This window comes from Lethenteron reissneri, chromosome 34, assembly GCF_015708825.2.
Source record: "Lethenteron reissneri isolate LAM-NWPU_2019-01 chromosome 34, ASM1570882v1, whole genome shotgun sequence".
Classification (NCBI taxonomy): domain Eukaryota; kingdom Metazoa; phylum Chordata; class Hyperoartia; order Petromyzontiformes; family Petromyzontidae; genus Lethenteron; species Lethenteron reissneri.
The window spans coordinates 13205998-13231205 of record NC_083812.1 but is presented as its reverse complement, the minus strand read 5'-3'; the positions used below and the strand labels follow the sequence as shown (position 1 = coordinate 13231205).

The following is a 25208-nucleotide window of genomic DNA, read 5'->3' as shown; positions in this document are numbered from 1 at the left end:
CATTACATTAACAATCGAAAGTTAAAACAATTATGCTTCTGTGCAGCCGAGATATTTGACGTACGTGCTTTCCATCCAGTCCAATTGGGCCCTAAAACAAACGACAAAGAGAGAGAGAGAGAAAACACAAACACACGCGAGAATTATAACGGGAAACGGGGAACAGCGAAAAACACGACAGACGCTTCAACAGAGCAACTGCAAACAATTACGGGGGGGGGGGGGGCGGGGGGGGGGACATTAGCTTGAGCATAGACAATCGGGCGAAAGTGACAGGTGATCGGAAACGGAAACAAATGAGCGACAGGTAGAGCAGCAAAGCCAGCGGAGGTTAGGAGTGAGGCAGGAGAACCAGGGGAAGAGGAAGGGCCGTCCTCGTCTCTCGCGAAATAATGCATCGGTCGCCGAAAAGCTGCTTCGGTGGTGGCGTGTGCCTGCCACCAGCTCAGGGGGTGGTGGGGGGGGGTGCACGCGGAGCTGCTCGTTACATCCGGCGTTTGGGGGGCAGGCGGGCAGAAAGGGGGGTCTCCCCTCCCAATTTCTCTCCTACACACCCTCCCCCCCGAAACCCCTCCCACCCTTCCAACTCTAAACAACCTCCCCCCTCCCTCCATGCCCATGGCTAAACACGATCGGTTATGCCCTGGCGATGCCGTAAACACTGCGTAGTCGTTGGAATTAAAGCCACGTGAATTATCCTTTCATTCAACAATCCGATGTGCGCAATCATCATACACACACACACACATACTGGCTACGTATGTAAAGTGTGTGTGTGGGTGTATTTATATCGTGCACTTTGGAGTTAGTCACTGCTGATGCCGTGACCGCACGTACAAGTAAAACATAAAACAAATATGAACAGGATTGGTTATTCTGGCAGCGAGAAGTGATTTCTCTCGTAACGGCCTGGTCAGAGAGCCCAGTTGCATTCATAACAGATTACATCATCAATGCACAATTGACTAAAACCTCCGCTTGTGCATAACGCTACATTACACTAAAGGCCCACTGAGCTATAGAGCTCGATTTCAGAAGTGACCTGGCCACAAATGAAGTGGCTTATCATGTAAAAAAGTTTAGTCGCCAAATACTCTAAACGCGTGTTTTTAAATGTGGAGAAAGACCACGGGGAGAGAGACATACAAACTCCAAAACTACAGGCTTCAGGGTTGGTATCAAACCCACGACCTCCTGTATACCAGGTGAGGTAGTTAACATCTCGCCACCACGGCGTTTGTTCAAATGCAGATCCCACGTCGAGTCGTAGATCGTTGGGGGTCAAGTGCCCTTAGCGAGTACCTATTAAGGCTGGCATGGTACGCAGGTCGAAGAGGCACGTGTGGCCAGCACCAAGCCAAGACCATCTTTTGTCTTTCCGCGGTGCTGATGTACACACACCGTAGCAGCTACTCGTTTACGACAAATTTGACTTAGGCGAGGCCTTGACAAAGTTCTCAATCATTCGCCGCTGATGTTGGCCGGAAGCGGGAATACCGTCCACCCTTCGCATCACCGCTCGCCACACTCTTACATTATTTTCAAACACGCACGCACACGTGCGCACACGCAGACTGGTGCCACAAGCCGAGTACGTGCAGGTGGGTGGCACGTGTGCGGGTTCGTGTTTCGTCCCGCGTGCATAAACAGTTTATTATGCGTTTAGTGGCTGCTGTTGCCCGTCTCCTGTTCGCAAGGGGGGTTCCCAGGTTGGGCAAGGCCCTCGCGGGGAGTCCAACCTCAAGCGCCCAGTGGGTATTCATCACAACTTTGGTCGTTTGTTCTCGCGTTCCTTCCCAATTCTGTGGGCGCCCACGTCCAAACTGACCCCGCATTTCCGCCACGCTACCGCGGGAATTCCCAGATGCACGCTGTTCCAGCCGACGCGTTGCTTATTTGCACAGCCAAGTTGCCAACCACCACACAAGCGAGCAAGTCCCGGGGGCACAGGGTTCATTCCATGGGGACGGGTAGGCCTGTGGGTGGGGGGGCGGAGTGGGCATGTTTTCCCATATGCACCCCACATTCAGAGGTGCCTCCCCAGGGTGGCTGTGGTGGCACTCAAGTTCAGGGTAACTGGGTCTGTACGGCCATTACGGGCAAAGCTGTTGACAGCACCACACTCTTCCTCGCCCTGCTGTCAGATCCTGCACATTCTGCTCTCACGGTCTCGTTTAACCCGTGGAGCTTTATGCCGAGGGTGTGGACATGGGTGCCGCTCCATAACATGGATATGGCTGCCCCCACATCCATATTATTATTAGGTGGCACCCCCCCCTTGCTCCCTCCACTGCTCAACTGTGTTCGAGAATCTGACCAGGCAGTTACGCCTTTAGTAAAAACATAAAAAAATGGGAAACCACTGGTATTGTGTGAACTGCTGACGTCAGCAGTTTTCCTGCTGTGTTTGTTTCACACCTGATGACGGTTGCTTGTGTTGCGACCGAAACGTCGTGCCCTATTAATTTTCTATCTACGTGACTTTACCGAAAGAACCACAGAGTATGGATTCCTGCAGTCACGAAAGCTTCAAATCAAGATTGAATAAAATGTGAAGATATCCGTTTCAAGGGTTTCCATTGCCGCTGTAAGCCTACGATGAGACAGACACAGCACATCGTAAGAAGGCTCCAGGAAAAGGATAGAAAGTGCCCAGACGTAATGTCAAACCATTACTTATTCCCACGGGGCTTAAATTAACGAGTTAATGCCCCAAAGCATTAATTATGACAATTTCCCGAGCAATTGTGGCAACGGGCCAAGACCCTCCAAGCAGGCTACATCTTTATGCGAAATGTCTCAAAGCCGTTAAAGAACAACATTCGGCAAAACACAGCTCAAACTAATGTCTCCCAGAGATAATCATATATCATTATAAAGTAATTAAATCCTCTTTTCCACGCCAGATGCCTCGCTCAGCCTTGTATAATACTGTTGGGGCACAATAGCGTTAGTGAGCAGGCTGACATTGGTGCACAATTGGGTGGTACATCCAGTATCACACGTACTTGATAGTTTAAACGTTTTATACACACGTGCATACACACAGAGATGACGATCCCCTGCTTAGAGCTATAGAACAGTGCAACTGTTGGCTGGCATCTGCTAAGACTGATACTGTGCACGGGGAGGTGGTGTGGCTGGCACCACACCAAGCCATCTCGTTTTGGCCCAGTGCTGATGCTTATACACCGCACCAGGTACTAATTTCAGGTTAAGTCGACCTAGGGGAGACCCAGGACCAGTTCAGACATCAATTGCCACTGATATTAGCCATGACTGGGAATAGCATTCGGCCCTCTGGGTTTGTAGCACAGTGCGTTTGACACTCTGATAGCACTCCCCAAAGACAAAGCCCCCCCGTGTAGCCTGTAACAGACTGTTGGGACAAGGGCTGTTAGCGAGCACCTATGAAGGCCGGCACAGCACGGCCGCCTTTGTCTGCCCAGTGCTGAAATTTACACACTCCAGCAGATCAAACATTTGCCACTGTTATTGGTTGTGAGTGGGACTTGAACTTGGGTCGCCGGTTTCGAAGTGTAGCGTGCTAACCACTGCGCTACCGCTCCCCATGAACGCGCACGCACACACTTGCGTACACCGACAGAGCCCTGACACGAACAGCGCTCAGCCAGCATGTCCGGCACTGCAAACTCCTGCCAGCAAAACAACAACACGGATAAACACAGCTCACACGCAATGGTAAACGATTACAGCAGACGCACACGGGCATGCGCGTTGTTGTGCGTGCCATAATTGGCGGCGTTTGACTCCGCTCCGTGCTAAAGCAATACGGGGAGCACTGTCAAGCTTCAAGAGCGTCGCAACGCCATGCCCCCCCCCCCCAACACGCGCCAAGATTTGTAGCAAACAAATACCCGCGCGCGCACACACGCTGATCCCGCAGCCATCCGCGTTGGGACTAACATGGAGAGAAGTACATTTGTATGCGTGTTCAACTACTTTCGCACCGTACATAGCAAACCGCGCTATCGGGAGGTGCGGTGGAAGGACAACAAACTAAACACCAAAAAGCAGTTCTAAAGAAATTAGTTTTCAATCTAGATTTAAAAGTGCATAGCTCCAGTGGCTTCCTAACGTCGGAAGAGAGAGAGCGTTCCAGACGGCCGCAGAAGCACATCTCTGTTCGATGGCCAGCGAAAAGCCGCTGTTGCGAGGATGACCGGTAATGAGATGGAAACGTGAACATGCCCAGCACGTTGGGCAGACAGCTGCTGAACGAGGGCCTCCGTCGTCCAGCAGTGTACTGCCATCAGCTACTCATTTAAGGCTCCAGCCTCAACCTAGTGGAGGGCTCCGTAACATGTTGACATACTGATTGCTGATATTGTTGCACATGGCTAGGAAACGCACTTGGATTAATAATGAACTTGCATTCGTAAATAATAACAGACATATAAACACAAACACACACATTATAAACTAATACACACAAATAGATGTACAAACATAGCAAGCAAAGACCCCCCGTATAGCCTTAACAACAGACGAACACCTATGAAGGCTGGCACCGCACACGAGGGGGTGGGGGGCCAGCACTATGCCCGGATTCCTTTGTCTCCCGAGTGGCAAATATTTACACATCGAACCAGGTACTTATTTGAGGTTGAGTCGACCTAGGGGAGGCAATGGACTGGTTAATTTCGCCATCATTGGTGTTGGCTGCGAGGGGGAATCAAACTCAGGTAACGGGGTTCGTAGCTCAGCAAGCTAACTGCTACACTCCTGCTCCCCACATATACACACACAGATATAAAACAAAGACATACATATATTAAGAGAACACGTGGTACACACTAAGACTGACCACGTTGCAGATGCTTTTCATGAGAGGCTGTGTGAAGTTACTGGCCTAGATGATACTCAAGACATTGTTGAAACTACAGACGGTGAATCTGCATAAACAGGATCCTCTATGCACATGCTTGTCCTGCCACGCGCTGTCCATTCCCCATCTCACACGTGATATCCCGTGACGGATTAAGCTAGTGCGGGGCCTGTAGCATATGTTATAAAGGGGCCCTAAATAAAAAAAACCACGTAAATATTAAAACACCACATTTTTGTACTTGCATAGTAAAGTAATTGTATTTTTTCATTTGCTATACAGCCCAGATAATACGACAAATCGCTAACCTCAAACACTCAGTCGTTCATAAAAGTTGAAGGCGGTTTAGTACTATAGTAATCGAGCAAGTGCAGAATCACTGATCCAAAATTGATAGCTTGAAAGCATTTAGCGCGGGGCCCTTGAAATTGCGGGGCCCGTAGCATATGCTACTTCTGCTACTAGGATAATCCGGCACTGGTAATATCCCGTGACAGCAGCGGACTGCTCATGCTTATTCTAAACTCGCTATTCGCCATATTACACGCGCATCTTGAATTCAAAACGACGACTTAAAAATACGCCAAAAGGTCCCTTGTATAGCTTTCATCAGACTGTTGGGGAAAAGTGCTGCCAGCGGGCACCTATGAAGACCAGCATGGCACACGAGGGGGTGGGTGGCCAACACCACGCCCCAGTGTTGATGCTTACACGTGGACAGAGCCACAACACACAGAAAGACGGATTTCGCGAGGAGGGACATCACACCGTCTGCGCTTCTCCTCAAGCTGTCTCCATCGTCGGGTTATTGTGACAAGTTGTCTGAACATCTGCATTGCACCGCTATGGATGTTTGACATTTCTTCCCTTAAAGCTCTGCGACCATCCACCCGCTTCCCCAATGCCTCACTCCCGGCTTCTTAAAATATGCACAAAAACACACACACACACACATCTCTCAATCGCAGCTGTGAAACGGAGCTTTAATCTTTTTCCGGGCCAAGTGAACTTTTCTCTGAAGTATTAAAAAATGCTCCATGGGTGCCAGTCCCCCCCCACCCCCCCCCATGCTGCACGGATGCCACTTCCCAGCCAGCGGAACAAATGGGGGGGGGGGGGGGCCTTTAGCACATGCTCAGCGCAACTCTGACATGAAGATAACCAACCGGGAAAACATCTCTATTCCTATGCGTGCAATATGTTTGCATATATATGTTCAGTAAAACAACCCCGCCCCCACCACCCATCCGTAACTCCGACAATAAAGGATAGCGAAGGCCGTCACGCTGAACCTATCGCTCGTATTGCCTGCACAGCACCGCGCGTTGTGGTTTACGTCGGCGAAGACGAGGGCTCGTGTCTGATCCTGCTGCCTCTGCCGCTAGAGGGCCCGCCCGGATGTCCACTGAAGCGAATTTTGTCGACAAAACCCCGTGTTTGCGCTAAAAAGGCTAAAGACTACTTTTGGCATTAGCCGGTGGCTGTTAAGGCATTCATATCCGTTTCCCTTAAATGCGTTTAAACATTTCTCGGGTTTTATAACGCAGGCAGAGATTCTCGCATCTGCCGTTGGCTCGGTTCGCTCGGAACGCAGCTCACGCGGCCAAACATTTGGAGAGTCGGGAACCTAACCGGCACCCTGGAAGCGTTTTGGTGTTTTAATGTTATCCTTAATATTTTAAACGTCTGCGGTTATTTTCCCTCATCCATCTCAGATGATCGCTTTCAGGAGATTCTTGCATAATGGGTCAGTAGATATTACAAATAGGTGAAATATTTTTTCTAAAGGACGTGAGTGCCTCTGCGGTAAGCTGTTGGCACTGGCAGTAGGATTATGTCTGGATGGAAGGGGGGTTAAATCGGTGAATTGAGTTGTGGACTTGCGGGGCGGATAAATCGGCAAAAAACGATCGCACCGACCGCAGGAAACGCTCACGAACGGAAATACAATAAAAACAAAAAGAATGATCCGGAGCGCTTTGAAATAATAAAAAAAAAATCCCAAAACCCACAAAGGAAATCTTTTGACAGTGGTGCACAAGCACAGATAACAAAATAAAAATGAAACTCACCATCTTCGTTAATAATACCACGCTATAGCATAACATTGTTTGGCAAACATCTTGGGCTACGATTCTTCGTCACGACAGAGAATAATTGCCATTGCTCTGAAGTTGAAGAACCAATGTTGTTAATGTTAGCTCTGTCAGGGGATCGATTCCTGTCACGAGGCAGTGCCAATGATGAAGGTGGCCGATCTTTCCTTCTGGTCTGCCCCCTAAGCACTTTGCTTTGTTTCCTACAACATGGAAATGTCTGGCTCGGTCAACAGAAAATTAATTAGAACACCTGAGGATCACCAGCGCCAAGAGCTTAAATGTTACAGCCACTCAAAGAGCAATGGGTGGGGTGGTGGGGGTGGGGGGGGGGGTAGTGCCGGGGGGGGGGGGGGGCTAGCGGTGCTCAAACTCAAATTAAAACCGCGGCAACGTTGAAGGATTTCTCAAACAGTGCCCCAGTGCAACCGGCCGGCGAGAGAATCGCGCGGCCGGCGGGGCTGGAGGACAGACATTAGTAGTAGATGCAATGCAACGGAGTCCGTGGGGGGTTTGCCAGGTTCAGGTTTTATTTCCGGACAGGTCAGCAGGGAGGCGGTGGCAAACGCGAGCTGCCGAGGGGCAAAAGCGTCAGTTGGGGTGCCACGGCAAAAAGAACACACAAACCAGGCGGGCGTTAGTCGATGTGAAATCAAAGTAAATGAGGGATTGTTGTTGTTTGCTGATTTTGATTTTATGAGTCGTTTTTTGCTTTCGCTAACGGCATCGTGCCATGGAACGAAGAAATTTCCATTCGGAAACTCTCGCAGACAGCAGTGAAACACCTCGCGTCAGAGCACGGCCCTGGCAGATGCAATGACAGAACACCACTTCTGAAGTCACTTCAATCCGCCTCTTTATCAACGCAAGGGAACAACTTTTAGTTGCCCTGCAAAGGGTGTTCGTCACGTGACAATCATAGCCAAAATATTAAATTCTCCGAGATTGAAAAAAAATAATTTTGAACACGATGTTTTCCCCCTGCAGTCATTGGATGAGATGATCAACTCCGCTACACCTGACAACCCATTTCAATCACGGGAGGCTACCTGGACTCGAATCTAGGATTCACAGCAGTGAGTGCCGGCTCAAGTGCTCTGCCCCAGCGTGAGCCCCGTGAGCCCCATGGCCCGCTTTCATTGCTCTTATGGTTTATTTTGGAACATTATTTGAACGACTTTTAAATCAGGTTGCCGAGTTTTCCACACACCGGAAATCCTGGGAAACCTCGCGAGCCAGGCTGCCCCTGAAAAACAGAACAGAGTAAAAATGTTAGAACAAAATTAATACTTAAAATACACACCCACACACACATGCGCATGACATGCCAATGTACATATGGAGGAAAGCGGCCACTCAGGGGATAACGCGCTGCACTACGAAGTTTGCCATCCGAGTCCAAGTCCTGAGACCTTGTCTGACACCAGCAGCACATGATATGTGAACCAATCCTGGCACCTCCACCCCTCACCAACCCGCAAATAAGGTCAAACATGTTGTAAAACTGACGCGAGGGAAGACTGAATCCAGAAATGCATTGACAAAAGGGCGATAAATTATAATAGTGAATATTAGCATTGTGTACATATGGACAGCTGTGCTATAATGTGTGGCGGAGGCTGGTGGGTGTGGAGTCATGGGGGTGCGTACACAAGATGCTACGATGGAGAGAATGCACGTGGGCAGGAGGAAGGGGTTGTTGGCTCTGTGTGAATCTCAGCACCGGCCACACAGAGTTGAAGGGCTCCCAGAGGCTCCATCGCCCATGGACTTTGGCTCACAATTACCTCGCGTTTTACGTGCGTTTACGTAACGCGATTTTAGCGCGTGAGATTCATTCAGACTTATTTTTGTTATTCGCGCACTATTATTGAATGGACGCACTCCAGTGCATTGGCCATGGTGTATGGAACGTGTTGCGAGCTAATCGTTAGTCGGGCAGCAAAGTTCAGTAGCGATGTTGCCCGAGGTGCAGTACGACAACCAACAGCGCGGGCAGCATCAGCATCTCCTTCTCGCTCGCCATTTTGAAGATCCTGTCCACGTGACCTTTGTCTTGTGCACACATTTGCCTACCAATGTCCGGTAAGCATCTCACTACGTGTTAAAAATATATACGTTTTCATTAATAGGTTGCTACTATATTTAAGACATGAATGGCAGTATTGTAAATATAATATGTACTGTAACCAGTAAAATACGTAAGATTCGATCGTGTGCTCTCCCTAACCCCAACCATTGCCTATATTTCTTATGGGAAAATTATGTTTAATTTACGTGATTTTAATTCACGCGCCATTTTTGAAGAACACAACCCCCGCGTAAAACGAGAGGTAGCTGTAGCCATAAAGGTCAGAGTGGCTGAGTGGCTCAGGGATCACAGCGCTGGGATACCGGGTTCCAATCTGAGGTTTGGTCGCTCGCAACTAAACCGGTTACTCAAATGTAGCGAGTCGGAGTGTGTCTCAGCCTGGTCACCCAATAACTTGCACAAAAAATAATCGCGAATTTTTTTTCACCATTTTCACTTAATCTACAAATATTTATCTGTAGAAGGGGTGCAGCTGGAAAGACCGGTGATATAAAAAAGTCACTTGAAGGAATTTTTAAAGCAGTTCTGTGATGTCTCCTTCCGCGGGCCGTTTTTCTAACGCGCGGGGCGAATCACTGCTCTGCGAGACTTTCTGAATGGACACTTCCAACTCGTGAGCACAACAGGATTAACGTTTAAAAGAAGACGAAAATAAGTAAAAAGTTGAGGTCAAGAGTTAAGTTAAGGTCAGGGTCACGATCATAAAAACAACCCCCCCCCCATCATCATCCCCCACAGCCCGGAGGGGATGCTGGGATGCCAACGCAAGTGACGTGTTTGGCGGTGACACTCGCCCCACCCCACGGCGGCAACAGCACCTCTGGCCCTGAACGCAAACCCCCCCTAAACCACTTTAAAGCCAAGTCCTTTGGCTAACAGATTAATGGCGCTGCCTAAACGCACGGGTATAGATTGAATGATAAGGTTACACAATTAACCCACGCTGCATGTTTCTCTAATATAAATTACCTAAGGAATGGATGGGGGCGGGGAGGGGTGGTGGAGGAGGGAGGGGGGGTGGTGGAAGGAGGTTGACACCACCATCCATTTCCTCCATCTGTCACCGAAAACTGCGCGCACGTCGTTTGAGACGTTGACGAACTCTTGGAGACATTTTGAATAAACAGCGGCAACAGCGGCGGCCAGCAACCAGTAGCCCCACCCCCCACCCCCCCTCCGTACCCCCCACCTCCCCTCCCTCGCAAACTCAAGCCATGCAGACCGACGCTGACAAATCGAGACGGGCGTTACTCAGAGGATTTCTCGACCGGCTGCCATCGTTCAAAAGTTGGCTGAAATCCTTGCTGATCCTTGTTAAGGGATCAGACTGGCCGCTTACTGCTATGCTCTGGAAATATTTCGTCCGTCCAATCCGTCCATCCGTCGGAGGATGCTTCATGTGCTTTCACAAAACACCCCCAAATAATTTGCTAAACACCTTAGCACATTGCTTCCCAATATAAAACTGGGCAAGATTGGTAAAGAAAAAAAAAGAATTTGCACGCATAGGTATAAAAACAAGTTTTCAGATGTATTAATGCGATCAGCGCTTGTGCGTTATAAGGCGTCCGAGTGCCTGGAATGGAGCCTCCATTAATGGACTGGCTTTGCCAGCTTGTTATTTTACTTTGCTCACTTGGGAATTTCGTTATCAAACTGCGATGCCGTAGCTATTGCATGAGATTCTGAGAGGCAATTAACAGCTGCAGAAAGTGTGTCTGCAGAGTTCTCAGAAATCGCGACCACAGCCGCCGCGCGTTGTGAACCCCAGTGGCTACAGACGCCTCCTTGTTAGCGGTCATTTAAACTCGCGCAATCTGGAACGGGTCAGATGACAACTTCGAGAAAAACTTCAAACCCGCTACACGAGTCGTACGGATCGCGACAAATCGCAGCAAAGGGCCGCGTGGCCAAGACCAAAAAAATAAATCTCATTGTAATAATAAATCCCACTGGCCACGGTTGTAACGGTAACAAACAGCCTGGCATAGTGAGCGTGCCTGGGGTGATGTGAAAAAGCCACACATTAAACAGCCACCTCGTCCGAAAATTGAGCGCGCTCTAAGAACAGAATGTGCGTTACACGTGGACGTAATTGCCTTTTAACGCGGTACTTTGTCAGCCGGCTGAGCAGGAATTCAAGCGAGAGCCGTGCGCGCTGGGGTGGTGGTTTTTTCATTTTCGCACCGCACTTTCACTGTTGCCGTATCTCTCCGCCATAAAACGGGAGAGAGGCGAACGTCGGAAAGTGTGCTCCCAACACATTTTTTTCCTGGAGCGACGCTGGCATCGGGCCCGGCACATCCCCCCCCCTCCGTCCCCCCCCCCCCCCTCCGTCCCCAATCACCGTGAGTATCGGCGTCGCCAGGTGTGCCGAACAATCACTGCTGCTACACACGAAATGCAGTTGCCTCCATATCACTCTTCTATCGCTACTACCGTGGTTACTCTTCCCGTGAACTTCACTCGTTGATCCGCTCCAGTCACTCGCTCACCGGTGATTAGTCACCTCCTTAACATGAACATCGCTCATTGATTCCTCCAAACATGTTTAGGACTCAGTCGATGGGACTCACTGTTTCGTCTCGACCGTACCCCGTGTTCGATCACCACACCTCGCACTGCTCCCATCCGTCTCTTTCGCGCGCAAAGTCCTTATAACCACCTCGCACAATTCAAGAAAGCGCATTAACTCATCGATTGCACCTTCCAACTGTGCTCTTCCTGTTGCCGGCCTCTTGGCGTTTCGGTCCTACGGGTCTGTGCCCAGCAACCGCCATGGAAAAGAAATTCCCCATGGCCACGGAGGGCGTTCGCCTCGCGATTCAACATCGCGTCGCGACCAGGACAGCACAGGGCTCAGCCGACCGCCCCGTTAGTCCTCCGATGAGATTAAAAAAAACCCTTTATTAATCTGTTTCTTTATTCGAGATGTCGAGCGTCTATAAATGGGGCACACGCGGGGGGTGCGTGAGGAAACCTTAGAACAAAAAATTACGGCGATTTTAAGAGAGCGTTGTGGTTTTTTGTTTGCCAGTGTGAGGGTCAGGGAGCATCAGTGGAGTAGGCTCATTATATTATCAGCCCATGAATGAGGCCAAGCGGTGTTTATGTTTTACCTGATCGCACTGCTGCTGCGAGCTCGCGGTTAGGCGGGAGGGGGGGGGGGATAAAACACTGCAAGATTTTACCTTCAACGTTCAATGCTCAGCGTTGCGAAAGGGATTCAGGTTTTTTTTTGCCCCAAGTAATTATGTTTGCGCGCAAAATAGGTATGGGACTTTAAGAAAACGCAGCGACTGCACGCAGACTCTGGCCAGAAACTCAAACTTAGAAAAATTAAACAAACAGACGCTTGGAAATCGGATTCTAATTACACTGGATACGCGTTGTTGTGGCCCAGAACCACACGAAGTCACGCAACTGCCCGCTGACAAATGGCTCTACGATCAATTCATCACTTGCTTCTTTAATTCCTTGCAAATAATGGCCGTTCGTTAATCTTTACTGCTGCCCCACGTTACCGCAGTGTGCCGAGGCTGAGCGGACCGCAGGATTAAAGTCTACGCGCGGAGGAGTGTGCGGCTCACAGCTGGAACAAACACCCTCGGAGGTTAAATCCCTAAAGTGGATTGACGAGGCCCATCACCATTCCTCAGGGTGGGTTAAAATTACGACCGCTTTGTGGGGATCTACGATGATATTTGTACGGCTGGAATGGCCACTGCCACGGCAAAGGTAGAATCTTCGCCACTGGCTCATGAACGGAAACGAACATGAGAATGGCCCCATGCTCGCTTGAGTGTGGGGCCGTACACCTTGACCCTTGTGTAACGTTACTTGAAACTTCGTGGAAACTTTCCGTTGTACTCAATGCCTCCTAATATAGACACCGTCCTAAACATTTACACTGCAAACTTAGTAAACCGGAAGCTCTCTTCAACGTATAATAAGTGACGGTTCACTGGCTATCATTCCTCATTTATATATAATTACTTTTAACTGGTAGCAGGTTTTGCCAGCTCTCTATCAACTTTAGACTCGCAATCGATGGAAGCGAATTACTTGGTTCACGAACAATGGGACTGGACTTTAGGCTGAGTTCAGTGAAACCAATCAATCTTTATGCTGTCATTTTTCGGGACCCAAATAAAAAAATGTAGGTTTCAGATGATCTTAATAACCATTCACTTTTAGTTTTTTCACAAATTTTACGCCAATTGTGCTATTGGCATCATGTCAGCAGACAAAAAAACCCCCATGTGGACCTCTCGCTATGTTAAGCGAGCGGCCCACTGAAGCGGACATCACAGAGCGACCCTCTGAGGTCGGTGTAAGTGACCGCGGCTTTACGCAGCAGGGGGGAGTACTTTCCCGAACCCACCTTCCTGCAAAAGTACGGTTTGTCGCATGATGGTCGATCCATTATTTTCAATTTACAAAGGTGGAATTCGACCAAATGAAGTGCAGAGCCACATTTAAGGTGGCGGGTTTGTTTCTGCAGTCACAAGTGTGGTTGAGCGAGCAAGATGCAAACCCACAAGAGTCCAAACTCTGCGCGCTTTTATTTGCTTGTGATCTATTTATTTTGTTTGACTGCAGCCTGACTCGATTAAACTGAAGCTTTGGACTTCTCTTTTTTTAGTTTTGCTTATCAGAGCAACGCATGCAAAACCGATCACGGTACAACAGGGCTCCCCCCCCCCCCCCCCGCAACGGAAAACAAAACAAACGCTGGGTTTAAGTGCGCAGCGAAGACGGCAGGCCGTGAGCGATCCTCGCCTTTCGCCGCTTCGTAAATCTAACGCGTGATTTGGAACACGTGCGTTCGCAAAAGGCCGAAAACAAAAAAACAAGGGTGCGCGGGAGCGAACGAATCGCTGGCGCTCGCTTGTCTTTCTCTGCCGTATGCGTTGCGCGCGGGCACACGAACAGCCCCCGCGGTCGGAAGGAGCCCACGGAGTTTCGGCCATGCAACACCGAGCGGGGGAGTAGTTGACTTGCTCTGCTGCCCGCAGCTGCTGCGCTAGTAATCGTGGCCGAGGCTCCATTCTAACTCGGCTCTTCTTGTCGTTGTCGGCCGACGGTTTCCCACCTGCTGGGCAAAGGCCTCCGTGCCGTTTTCTTTCATTTCTTTTCTAAAGTCGCTGTTGTCCAGCCGTGGCCTCTGAACGCGTTGATTTTTCGTCTCTCTGCTGCTGTCTCGTCCGCGGTCTTCTTTCCTGCTTCTTTCGCATTGGCTCACGATTGAATCCGTTGTTAATGTTGTCCGTCGCCTCTCCCTTCTACCAAACGTTGTGTGTATATATATATACCACATGGAAGAGTCTGCAGTCTATTCCTCCCTCCCTCCTCCTCCTCACCTCGAGCATCTCCGAGTGCAGGGAGAAGCCATCGTTTGGCTCGATTCGTCGCTGCAGCTGGTGACCGAACCCCGGTAAACAATCCCGGACCTTCTGTGCCATCGGAATTGTGATTTGTTTGCTTTGTGCTCTTGTTGGTGGAGTCCAACATGAATAAAACGGAAGATGTTTTCATGTTGTTATGATGAGCGGTATTATCGTTGGCGCCAACGTTCAAATCGTCCAAAAAACGCGATCCGATCTTGTCAGATCCAGGAAAGACAAGCAGCAGCATTGAGGGAGCCGTGGTACAGCGCCCGTACGGCGACCACCATGCGAAACAGGCACGCTATAGGCTGCTGTGGCAGCACATGGTTGTACTGTACTTCTATATTCCCAGGTCTACGCTCCCCACCTCCGGCAACCCGCACTGAGCAGCCGGGTCGAATAACCCCCGCCACCAGCATGGCGTGGAGGAGGCTCTAATCTAGCAGTGGAAAGCGACTGTACACGGGCATTATGGTGATCGGGCGGCTGAGTACAGCAGCTTACTGCTATAAACCCAGGTTAACGCACTCTCATAGCTGCTTGGATCGTTTGTAACGGTAATGACCAAAGTGCACCATCTACTGCAAAGAGGCCTTTAAGGGGACAATTAAAGGCCTCTTTGTCACCCGAGCACGTGACCAGTCATCTGTCTGGGTGCCACCACGCCTGGTAGGATGCCTGACCCAAGTGGAAGGTCACCAGTTAAATTTATTGCCAGAGGTCGCAACTACGAAATGGGTCAACGCTTTGTGGGAAGTCGAGCCGGGCGGAGTTCACCGTGTAGCGAAAGAAACTAGCCCCCTGCCATGGGAATGTGGAATATTCCACCAGCGCCGACGCAAGAGCCGAGACGAAATTCCCGATGCCCGTTCGGCGCAGGGAGACCGCCGCGACTTTGACTCAACCCGAACTGGCGAGCTTTACGTGGAGCCGTTTAAAAAAAAATAAAAGCGCATTGCACCGAGCGGGCGATGTTTACCAAAAGCAATTACACCTCACGATAAGCGCCGCATTAATGATAGCTGCGAGCGGTGGTGGCGTGGGTGAGCAGCGTGGTTGGTTGGGGGGATGCAAACAAACAGGCGATTAAAGCGCTCACGCAAGCAGAATTACAGAACTTCAGAGGGGGCCGCGGGACATGTTTTTTACCCAGCGCCCCCTCGCACACACACGCATAAAAAAACAACATCCATTCCACGTTAACGTATTAGGGCAACGAAAATAATTTAAGGATGCCTCCCTCCTCCACCCCCCTCACAGCCATTAACTCATTAACTACAGAAAGCCATTAGTAACCTAATCCAATTTCCTTCCAAAGCGTTCTTCTCCTCGTACCCCTTTCATTCAAAAGCCACGCACACCAAAGCCCACCACCACCACCACCGCGTACGCGATCGCCGGGGAAAGCTCGCGCAGAGCCGCGCACAAATCCGACGGCCACAGACCGAATGCGGCAATTCCTAAAATAGAGTCGTGGGTTCACGGGCGAGGGGAGTAGGTTTCAAGACAAATTGGGGCTCTTTAATTGCAATTAAATTAATGAGCGACCACCTCACTCCCAACCCAAATTGCAGAAATTCAATTGACTTCTGTACCTTGCTGATTAGAGGGCCCGGCGCTGTGACTGGCCGCCTCGTGAGACCCGTGATTGCTGGTTCTTAAGCGCCGAGTGAGTCTCAGGTGGCAAGTGGCCTGGGTGTGGCTGTCACCGTCTGTGCCAGGACGATTTAGCAGGCCGCCACCGCCGACGATTAGAGCTCATTCAACAACATCAACAACAAGAAAGTGAACTCTACGGAACAACACCTAACTCGGGCAATGAGGAGCAAAACAGCAACCCGGCAGTTTTCTTTCATCCTCTGACTCTTTTGAGTCCACGGATGTCCTCGGATTCCCGCTCGCGTTTGCGGAGACATTTGAAGCAGTGCAGAGACAACTGCCGACCGGGGGCCGCACTTGGAACTAGGCATTTTTCTTCATCGCCATTAGCGGTTGAAACGCTGCACCGTCGAAATTCTCGAGGCAGTTTGACCGCCGCAGGTCCACAACGTGAAATCATTTTGCTGTTGCACGCTACAAAAACAAACTCCCGCAAATATGTGTCAAAGATAATGGCTGACGTTTCGCGAAATGGGAACACTCACGGCCGGGTCCCCACTACGCCGCTGGCGTTTATTTTTAATAATCATGTGGAAACGGGATTGTCTGAGAGTGAAAATAAACGCGCTGCGGCTGCAGGTTCGAGTTTTATTTAGACGTGAGCCCCACACGTGTGTGCACGTTGTGCTCATGCGACCATGCGTGTGTGCACGATGCTGGACGCGTGCGTGCGAGCGAGCAAGCGAGCGGGGCGTGCGTCCACGCGCAGATGTCCGAATGAGCAAAGATGTTGAGCCAGTGTGAGAGGCTCCTCTGCTCCAAAGCAGTCCTTGTCTGGGCCACTGTTACTTCTAGAGCAATCGCAACTCACGAATGATAAACCCTCGTGGACAGGCCACCGTTGGGGAGCTAGATCTAAACAGGACACGCACGTGGAGGAGGTGGAGGAGAGGGCAGGAGGGAGGGCAATTGCAGGAAATTAACGTTCTGAAGCCAATTTAGCAAGAGCTTCACCTGCCCTGCGTCTCCTCTGGCAGCGGCGGCGGGAAATCTCAGACCGAGAGGAATTCCGAGCACTGACAAGTCCCGAGCAGCTTGCGCGATCCTGTCTGCGAGCAACGACTGACGAGATTTTATATTATTATTTTTATGATTTTTAACAAAGTATGAAAGGATCTGAGTGAGTCACTGCAAGTGCTGGGGTTTTGCCTGCACAGGATCAATACGTGGAGGTATGCGAGTTATTCGTGCTCTGCAAGAACTCACGGCGAAGAGACGTCCCCTCTCTCAGCCGAGGTCTGGCAGACGTGAAACATCCTGGGCCGAAGCCCTGCCGAGGCACCGAGTTCACGTGACTTTGTTCGGATCTGTTGTCCACGGCCATTTCCACTGAATCATGGGAGTCCCGAGAATTCTGGGAAACCCTACTCTGTCAGACATCGTCACGCTCGTTTCCGTAAGTGAAAAATCGTTTCGCCGTGACCGTTCGATAGCATCAAACCACGCCGTTGACTAGAGGTGCTCATAAACGCCTCGATGCAGCAGCCTGCAGTAAAATTGTTCAAGTTATTGAAGAAGTAAAATTGTTCAAGTTATTGAAGAATTTTATTTAGATTATTCACAAATTAACACCTTTGGCAGTATTTACGTTGGCAAAAGTCCAGGTCGCTATGCACAACTGTCTACAGATAAAAAAAACAGGACTTTGAAGAGCTGTCGGCTGGAAAAGTTGATTATTCTCAATTTTAAGGGAATAACTCACGCTTTATACTTTTAAAAATACATTCACTCCGCGGCATAATTCCACATGACCACAGAGACCCACAACACTGCCGATCCCCATCTCATAAAGGCAACCGCCAAATGTATATATTGAGCGTGCTTGCACGCAGCAACCGCCAAACAAAGCCCGTTTGTCTGCAGAAGCCTAAAAGGGTAATTTCAAACAAATATTACGCACAGCTATCTTGTGCTGACCATACATTGTTCCCAGACTTGTGGCATGATTCGGTTCGAAAAAAAAACTCCACCGCCACATTGGAGCGAAGATGGCAGCGTGGACGAGCCCGCCGCACACTCGCGAGTGTCGCACAATTCAAGGCAAACATCGGGACCTGAAATTTTCCAATTTAGCTTTTTCCGCAGCGATATACACATTACACTGTATAATGTGGGAGATTACCTTTCATGTTTAAATCTTTGTCTAAACCCCAACATCATTCTCTGATTATGTGCCCTGAGGATTGATTGATCGGTTATCGCGGTCACTGCGGTGATCGCGGTGTCTATGTGCGGTGCGGTGGCGTCGACGGCATTGGTCCAGATGACTTTTTTTCTACACGAGTAGTCTGCTGTGCGTATGGCCTGTTTGATTTTCGGCCAAAGATAAACATCAGCAGCAAAATGATATTTGAACCGCTCCCTGGGTACGCTCATTAATCACCAACACGCATGGACCATCGTTGGTGAAGAATGGTCAACAAGCCCCCACGACCGACATGGATTTTTGTATTTAGTTAGTTGTCCTTCCCCCGCACATCCGATTATCACGGTTGGCTACGTACGGCGCGAAAGAAGTTCAACAACATACATGGGGAGGGCTCTCATCAAGCGGTGGATTGACAAATGGTTGAAAGTTAAGTTATACGCGGGTTCAACTTACATCACAATCCTAAAACAATAAATACGTAAAAAAAATATATATTACTTCCCTACGACAATAATATGTATTCCTGACAATATTTGGACTTTTTCCCAATTTCTTGCATAACGTGTTCCGTATGTTTCTAAAGCCCAAACTGTGCAGTGCTGGTGTCAGCGTTGGATCACAACGCGTTTGAGACAACCGTGACAGCGACTACAAAACAAACGACATAAACGCGAGCACTTGGCTCGGAAAAATAAACCCGAGATCGCTTTGAGCTGCCACAGTAATTGACGAGCTATTTTTGTAATTGAATATACGGAAATTGTTTCTTGTGTAAAGCAAGACGCTCGTGGCACCGCCGTTGAAAGATGCGATGAAAATTCTTTCATCGGCGATCATTTTGGGTTTTCCCAAATTTTCCCGCAAAGTGGATCGGAGCGCCAAATGGACTGCGATAAGTCGGACGCAGACAGAAGGAGGAACCAGTGGGTGAGCCAGCCGCACTTACAGCTGGAAGAGATTTGACAAGGCCTTCCGTTTTATCTTCCCCTTCTGCATCTACCGCCGAGTCACTCGTGCTGCCCCCACTCATCCCACAACGACACTGTCGGTGTTTTTTTTATTTGACGAAAAAATGCCTTCAGCGCGGTGCCAATCTTTGTTGGTCGTTCCCAATCTTTGTCGGTCGTTCCAAGTCACCGGTGGCAACTCCACGTTCGTATGTATGTATGTAGAACTAAGTAGCCAACAATGCTCATCGGAGGTGCGGGGAAGGACAACAAACTAAACACAAAAAATATTGTATGGTCAGAACAAATATCGGACAATTGCTGTTGACTCTCCAACTGTTGGTGTTCTTTTTACCGATTTAAAAATGGTTGATGGCGATGATGATGGCCTTCATTTCAGCTGGGTCTTTCTGCGTTGGTGGCCCCGCTAAATATTACCACACCCAGCACACCACATGCAGTATACTTCTTGGTGAGCGCGTGGCGACTCGCCACGTGCTGCACTACTCAAAGTCTATCAGCAACCTTGAAAATATTAAAAGCGAAATCAGGCCCTTCCTGAGTCAACCGCGGCTGTAAATCAAACGCGTGTGCTCGCAACTGGGAGGGCTACTTTAACAAATGAGCCGCATCAATTGGGTTATTCTTTGATATTTTTAATTCGTCACATATTTAGATGATTTAAACCTCAGCCTTGGTTTGCACTTCGCTGCAACCAATTTAAAGCTCCCGTTAAAACAATCACGAGCTTTAAAATCTTAGTCGAATTAGCATCTGCGGACGACTTCAGTGGATGGTGTGAGGGGGAGTGTGGTGGGAGTGGGTGAAGCTACAAACCCCGCGACCTGAAATTCATTTCCGACCATGGCTCCCGTCAGTGGCGAGTGACATCCGAACCAATGCCTGGGGCTCCCCCATTTCACCAACCCGCACCTGACGACCAGCGTGGTAAAGTACGGTCAAACAACCCCCATGACTAACGCACCATGGGGGGAGGGCCTTAAATCCAGAAAAATATTGTCACATTACGCAAATTTTTATTTATTTAAAGGGGGAAAAAAAATGCAACGCACGAGGTGTTTTCATGCAACCATCCACAGGCCTGTGCCCATCCCTCCTGCTCAGCCCTTCGTGAAATCACCGCCTCACCACAGGCCTGTGCCCATCCCTCCTGCTCAGCCCCTCGTGAAATCACCGCCTCACCACAGGCCGGCCAGCTGGCTGCTCCGGGACGTGCTATTATGCACCCACATCTATGGGACCGCAAGCGCCATTTATCATTTGCCAACTTGGAACATTTATCATTTGCCAACGTGGCTGGCTCTCATCGGCAGGATTCTATTATCCTGGGCTCCTTCCCGCTCCCTTTTCCACTCTCACTCTGCGAGCTCCCAATTGCAGCAGCCCGCCCACATCCCAGCTCCGCCGACCTCCCATCTCTCCCCGCGCGTGCCCAGCCACCGCTGCCACCGCTACCACCCCCCTCTCCCCCTGGCATGCTCCAGACACGACCGCGACCACATAGAGAAGTGCTCATGGCTTGGAAAACAATGCGCGGCCCAATTGCTACAGGTGGCCCTGCAGATTTGACTTGGAAGCACGTGTGTGTGTCAAGAGGCTGTTTTGAGGATAAGTAGTAGGTCATAGAATGGACCATGCTGCTTCCACTTAAAGATTAAGTACTCACGTAGACCTGCCTCACATCTCAAGCAGGATTTGTCCTTGCATAGGCTATTATTCATGACTCCTTGAGGATTTGAAATTATGCAACGAATATCAGGGTTACATCCCGTCAGGTCGTGCTGTTGTCTGAGCGAATGTCTCGCAATCAGAAGGTCGCAAGTTCAAATCCCTCCAATGACGTGTGGGGGGTTGAGTTAGCCCAACGTACTCCATGTGGTCTACAAAACGTGTACCGCCGTTGTAGGCGGTCAACAGCGATCTTTCCTATGGAGTGACTCGTCCCCGTTTGAACAATGTGTCGTTTCCACCAACGATTCGTGTCTGTCAAAAGGAGACGAACACTGCTGTCATGGCCCTGTGAGTTGGACATGAATCAGACTTGGTTTGTATTTCATCATTTTTGTTATTATTCTAAGAGGGGAGTGGGGGGGGGGATATAGAACGGCTGCAGCTTAGGGGGTGGTGGGGGGGGGGGAGGGATGGCGAATGCTCACCGGGGGTCCTCGGGGTCCGATGATGGATAGCCCTGGCTCCCCAGGGGACCCCTGCAAGCAGAGCGACACGGTCAGCGTTTCCACGCTCTGATGGCACCGCTCTCAACAGTCGCGCACGGAGCCCGCGACTTAAAAAAAATTTAAGCAAAAATAAAAAAAAGCGGCAGCTGGATTTAATAAACGGGCGAATAAACCGGCGACGTGAAATAAAATTGCTCTCGTTATTCATGACACGATGGCGAACAGCGGTGGCGTCGAGTCGATCGCGCCGAGGCATCGGACGGGTTGACTTAGCACCAAGCAGGTTTGTCGAGCGGCGTTGGTTTGTTACTCGTCAGCTGGATAACGGGCGGCTTCGGAGGGATTTTTCGTGACGGGGGTATGAGATATATGCCCGACTATGTCAGCTTAACGCTGCCAAGGGAGAAGGGGGAGGGGGGTGGGGGAAACAGCCTCCTCGAAATCACGGGCAATTAGAGAGAATGAATCTGTCACAGGGTTCGCAGGAACTCGAGCCAGAATTAGGGAAATTAAACAAAATCCCTGAGCAGGAAAGACAGGACACACCGCCCAAACAGATTGTGAAAGTTGCGGCCGATTTGGGGCGCAGGTGGGAAGCTTCTCGAGATCGAAAACTCATTTCGTGAGCACTGCTCTTTGTGCTTCGTTTGTTGTCCTTCCCCCCCCTCCACACCTTCGCTTTGCACGGTTGGCCACGTGCGGTTTGATGGAAGCTCAGCATACAGGACATTCGTTCTCGTCCCTGTGGTTCGTGGCGAGCGACTCACCGAGCCAGCCCGCAGGCACAGTGGACGAACTAACGCTGGCTCTAACATCGCATCTTTCAATGACCTGGATGCGCTCGTCTGATCCAGAGCTCACGACGCGACATTAGCCACGTGACCTACAGGCGCCGCTGGGCGGGCACCATGCGAGCGGAGCGACTCCAAGGGTGAGAACCGAATGTCTATCGGACTGGTGCGTCGCAAAAAAAACGCCCGAAACTAAAAATGTATCGCATGTTTTTTTGTTTGTAATGCACGGCTGTTAATAATACTGCTACGTATGTAATACGGTGTATTCTGAGCTATGCATGTAGCTGTAACAAATCACGTTTCCCTTCAAGCAGTAGCTGTAATTAAATATGCGAAAAATGCAACGTTACCGCAAAACTGTATAACGAAGTGAAAACTTGAAGCGGTCCAAATTTAATAAAGGCAACTATTAAACACAACAGAGCGATTAATTTTGACTGCAGTCATCGAGCACATGGTAGCAATAGTGTGCGTTATTGTAATTCCAAAATGTTTGGACATCCGTGTACACAAGCACACACACACACACACACGCAATCACGCGCCCTAGCACGAGCGTACGCGTGCACGCACGTGCTCACAAGCGCACGGTAGCCGTGCGCTGAACAACAACGCTGCTGCACCGGAGCGAAATTGCAGCTGGAGCGCCTGGCTAGCTTCAAGAGCCACTCCACCTAGAGGGCTGCCCCACGGCACAAGCCAAGCCTGCACCTGGGATTAGCGGGGAAGGGGGTGAGGGGGGGGGGGGGCTGAGTGGGGTTGTTGGGGAGGGGGCAGAGGCAAGGGCAGGTTGAGCCGTGAACGAGCTGCCGCCGGTCGGGCAAACCCTAGGGGGGGGAGCTGTGGTCAGGAAGGGGTTTTGTTGAAGCCGCATTTCAGATTTTTCATTTTTTTTTCATTTGCCAATTACATCTGTACAAGTATTGAGCCCCAGGAGTGGGTCGCGCTGGAAGTCGCTCGAGACTCGGCAGTGGCCGTTATTGAGTCATAATTCAGAACATGCCGATGTCGTGCATGAATGATCGACAGTTTTAGAAGAAAAAAAAATGGCATCTTAATGAAGCCTCTCAAAGGACTTGCTCCCTGGCTAACGAGGCCAGGGGTGATGACGAGAGAAAAATACGCGGCGAGGGCTAGCAGCTCATCGATACTCGATGATGCACTTGGTAATTTGCAAGTGTAAATGTACGCACGGAGTGTGTACACCAAACGCTATTGTGTACGCAGAACTATGTATAGGAATACCCATTGCCACTGAGCCTGGTGTAACCGCACAGGTGTTTTGCGTTTCAAATCGAATGCGGCGCGCAGGGACCCCAACAAGAACTTTGGTCACCTGATAATCAAATAACCCTAAAATGTGCCTGTAATTGTGTCAAATCTTGGCAGCGAAGCAGATTTGAGCCTGCTTGGTCCTTGCATTGGTGACTGCCAGGGCTTGCCAGCTGTTCAAGGTGGTAACGCCGAGCGTCACCCCCCCCCTCCCACGCCGAAAACGAAACGTTCGTCCAAGGCGGTGGCCAAACATCGCAGCGAGCCCGGACCCCTCCTGCAAAGGAGACTTGAGACTCGGCGAGGCCATGCCGACCAAGTCATTTCACTTTCACCTCGCGGAGCTGTGATATTCGCGTTCACTCTGGCGGCGGCCGACGCCTCGTTAGCGAATCTCACAAAAGCCGCGTCCCGCGGGGCTACCCCCTCGGCCCTCCCCCCTTGGCCCCTCCCCCCTCGGCCCCAGCCCCCCAGCCCCCCAGCCCCCCAGCCCGGTGCGGCACCTGCGGGTTCACCGTTTCTCAGACCCTCCCCGACCCCCTTATCACCGCCCCTCAACTCCCCTCGCCTAACTCTCCCCCCCACACCCCACCCACCCCGTCCACGGCCCGCAGCCCCGTGTTGATGGTTTATTATGATGAATGCGACTTGACGTGTTAAACGCGCCCGCGTCAGGCCGCATTCATCACGGGAGGGCATCTTCAAAGCGTGGCAGCCAGGCAGGCAGGCGCGCGTGCGCATTTTTTTCAGGGGGGGGGGGGGGGCGGTTGGAGGGTTGGTTAGGTAATTCGTAGCAGAGACGGCTGCGTCTGGGGGAGCCGAGCGGTGCCGCACTCACCTCCAAGAGCCTCGAGTTTCCCCCTCCCACCCCCGCTCGTACACTCGCCTGCCTCGGGTCTGATATTCACACCGCGCCCCGAGCCCCTTGCGGGCCACTCGGAGCTCTCGCCGCTCCCTCGCCCTCTGTCTCCCCAACGTGAGACCAACTTCCATCAAACGCGCAAATTCCTGCACGAGATCTGCGGTGGATTTTGAGCGCGACTGCTGCCCCCGTCGGGACGGGCGCTGGTCTGGGCACGCACCGGGGGCCAGCCCTCCTCGGGGACGAGACGAGCACTGTAACCGTATCGGCCCCGTACCCCGCGCCTCCGCGCTTCCAGCGCCTTCAGATTGACGAGCGCGGCGCGGCGACGTGTAAAGGGGCCGTCCATAAATGACGTTAAGCGATTTTGGACGATTTTTGACCCCCCCCCCTCTCGCCACACGGCGTCACAAAAAGTCAGATCCCCCCTCAAATATGACGTCACAAAGCTCTGCCCCCCCCCCCAAAGCCATATTTCCATTTTGAAAATAAAACATGCTTCAAATCGCTTTAAACTATTTCATTGTAGTGCGTATTTGATTTGGCGCTGCACTCTGCCCCCCCCATAGGTGCGTGACGTCATTTATGGACGGCCCCAAAGATGCCGATGCGCCGCGTGCGGTTGTCGTTAAGAGTTTGGGTGGTGACTTAAAGGAAGAGGGGATGGAGCAAATCAACAGCCCTGATGTTGTGGCCACACGTCGAGGCTGCATGAGAGCTGGGCTGTTGGAAACACGTCTGAAGCTTCGCTCATGAGGAAAACAAATTACTTTCAAGTGACTTTGAGTTACACCACTGCGGTGGCACGGCAAAGGCGTGTTTCAATATCGGAAACGCAACGTTGATGCTGAACGCGTGTCAGGCAACCCAGGTCACGTGGCCTAAGTGTGAATCTGCACA

General features: G+C 50.7%; 1 protein-coding gene across 1 annotated transcript in view; it reads right to left on the bottom strand.

Annotated features, from left to right (window-relative positions):
- Positions 1-25208, bottom strand: part of LOC133350698 (collagen alpha-1(XIII) chain-like) — a 116152-nt gene that overhangs the window by 86661 nt on the left and 4283 nt on the right. The window contains exons 5-7 of the mRNA XM_061565341.1: positions 21360-21410; positions 8156-8191; positions 65-91 (exon numbers count right to left, since the gene is read on the bottom strand). The gene's annotated coding sequence lies outside the window, so the exon portion shown is untranslated. The remainder of the gene's footprint in view (positions 1-64; positions 92-8155; positions 8192-21359; positions 21411-25208) is intronic.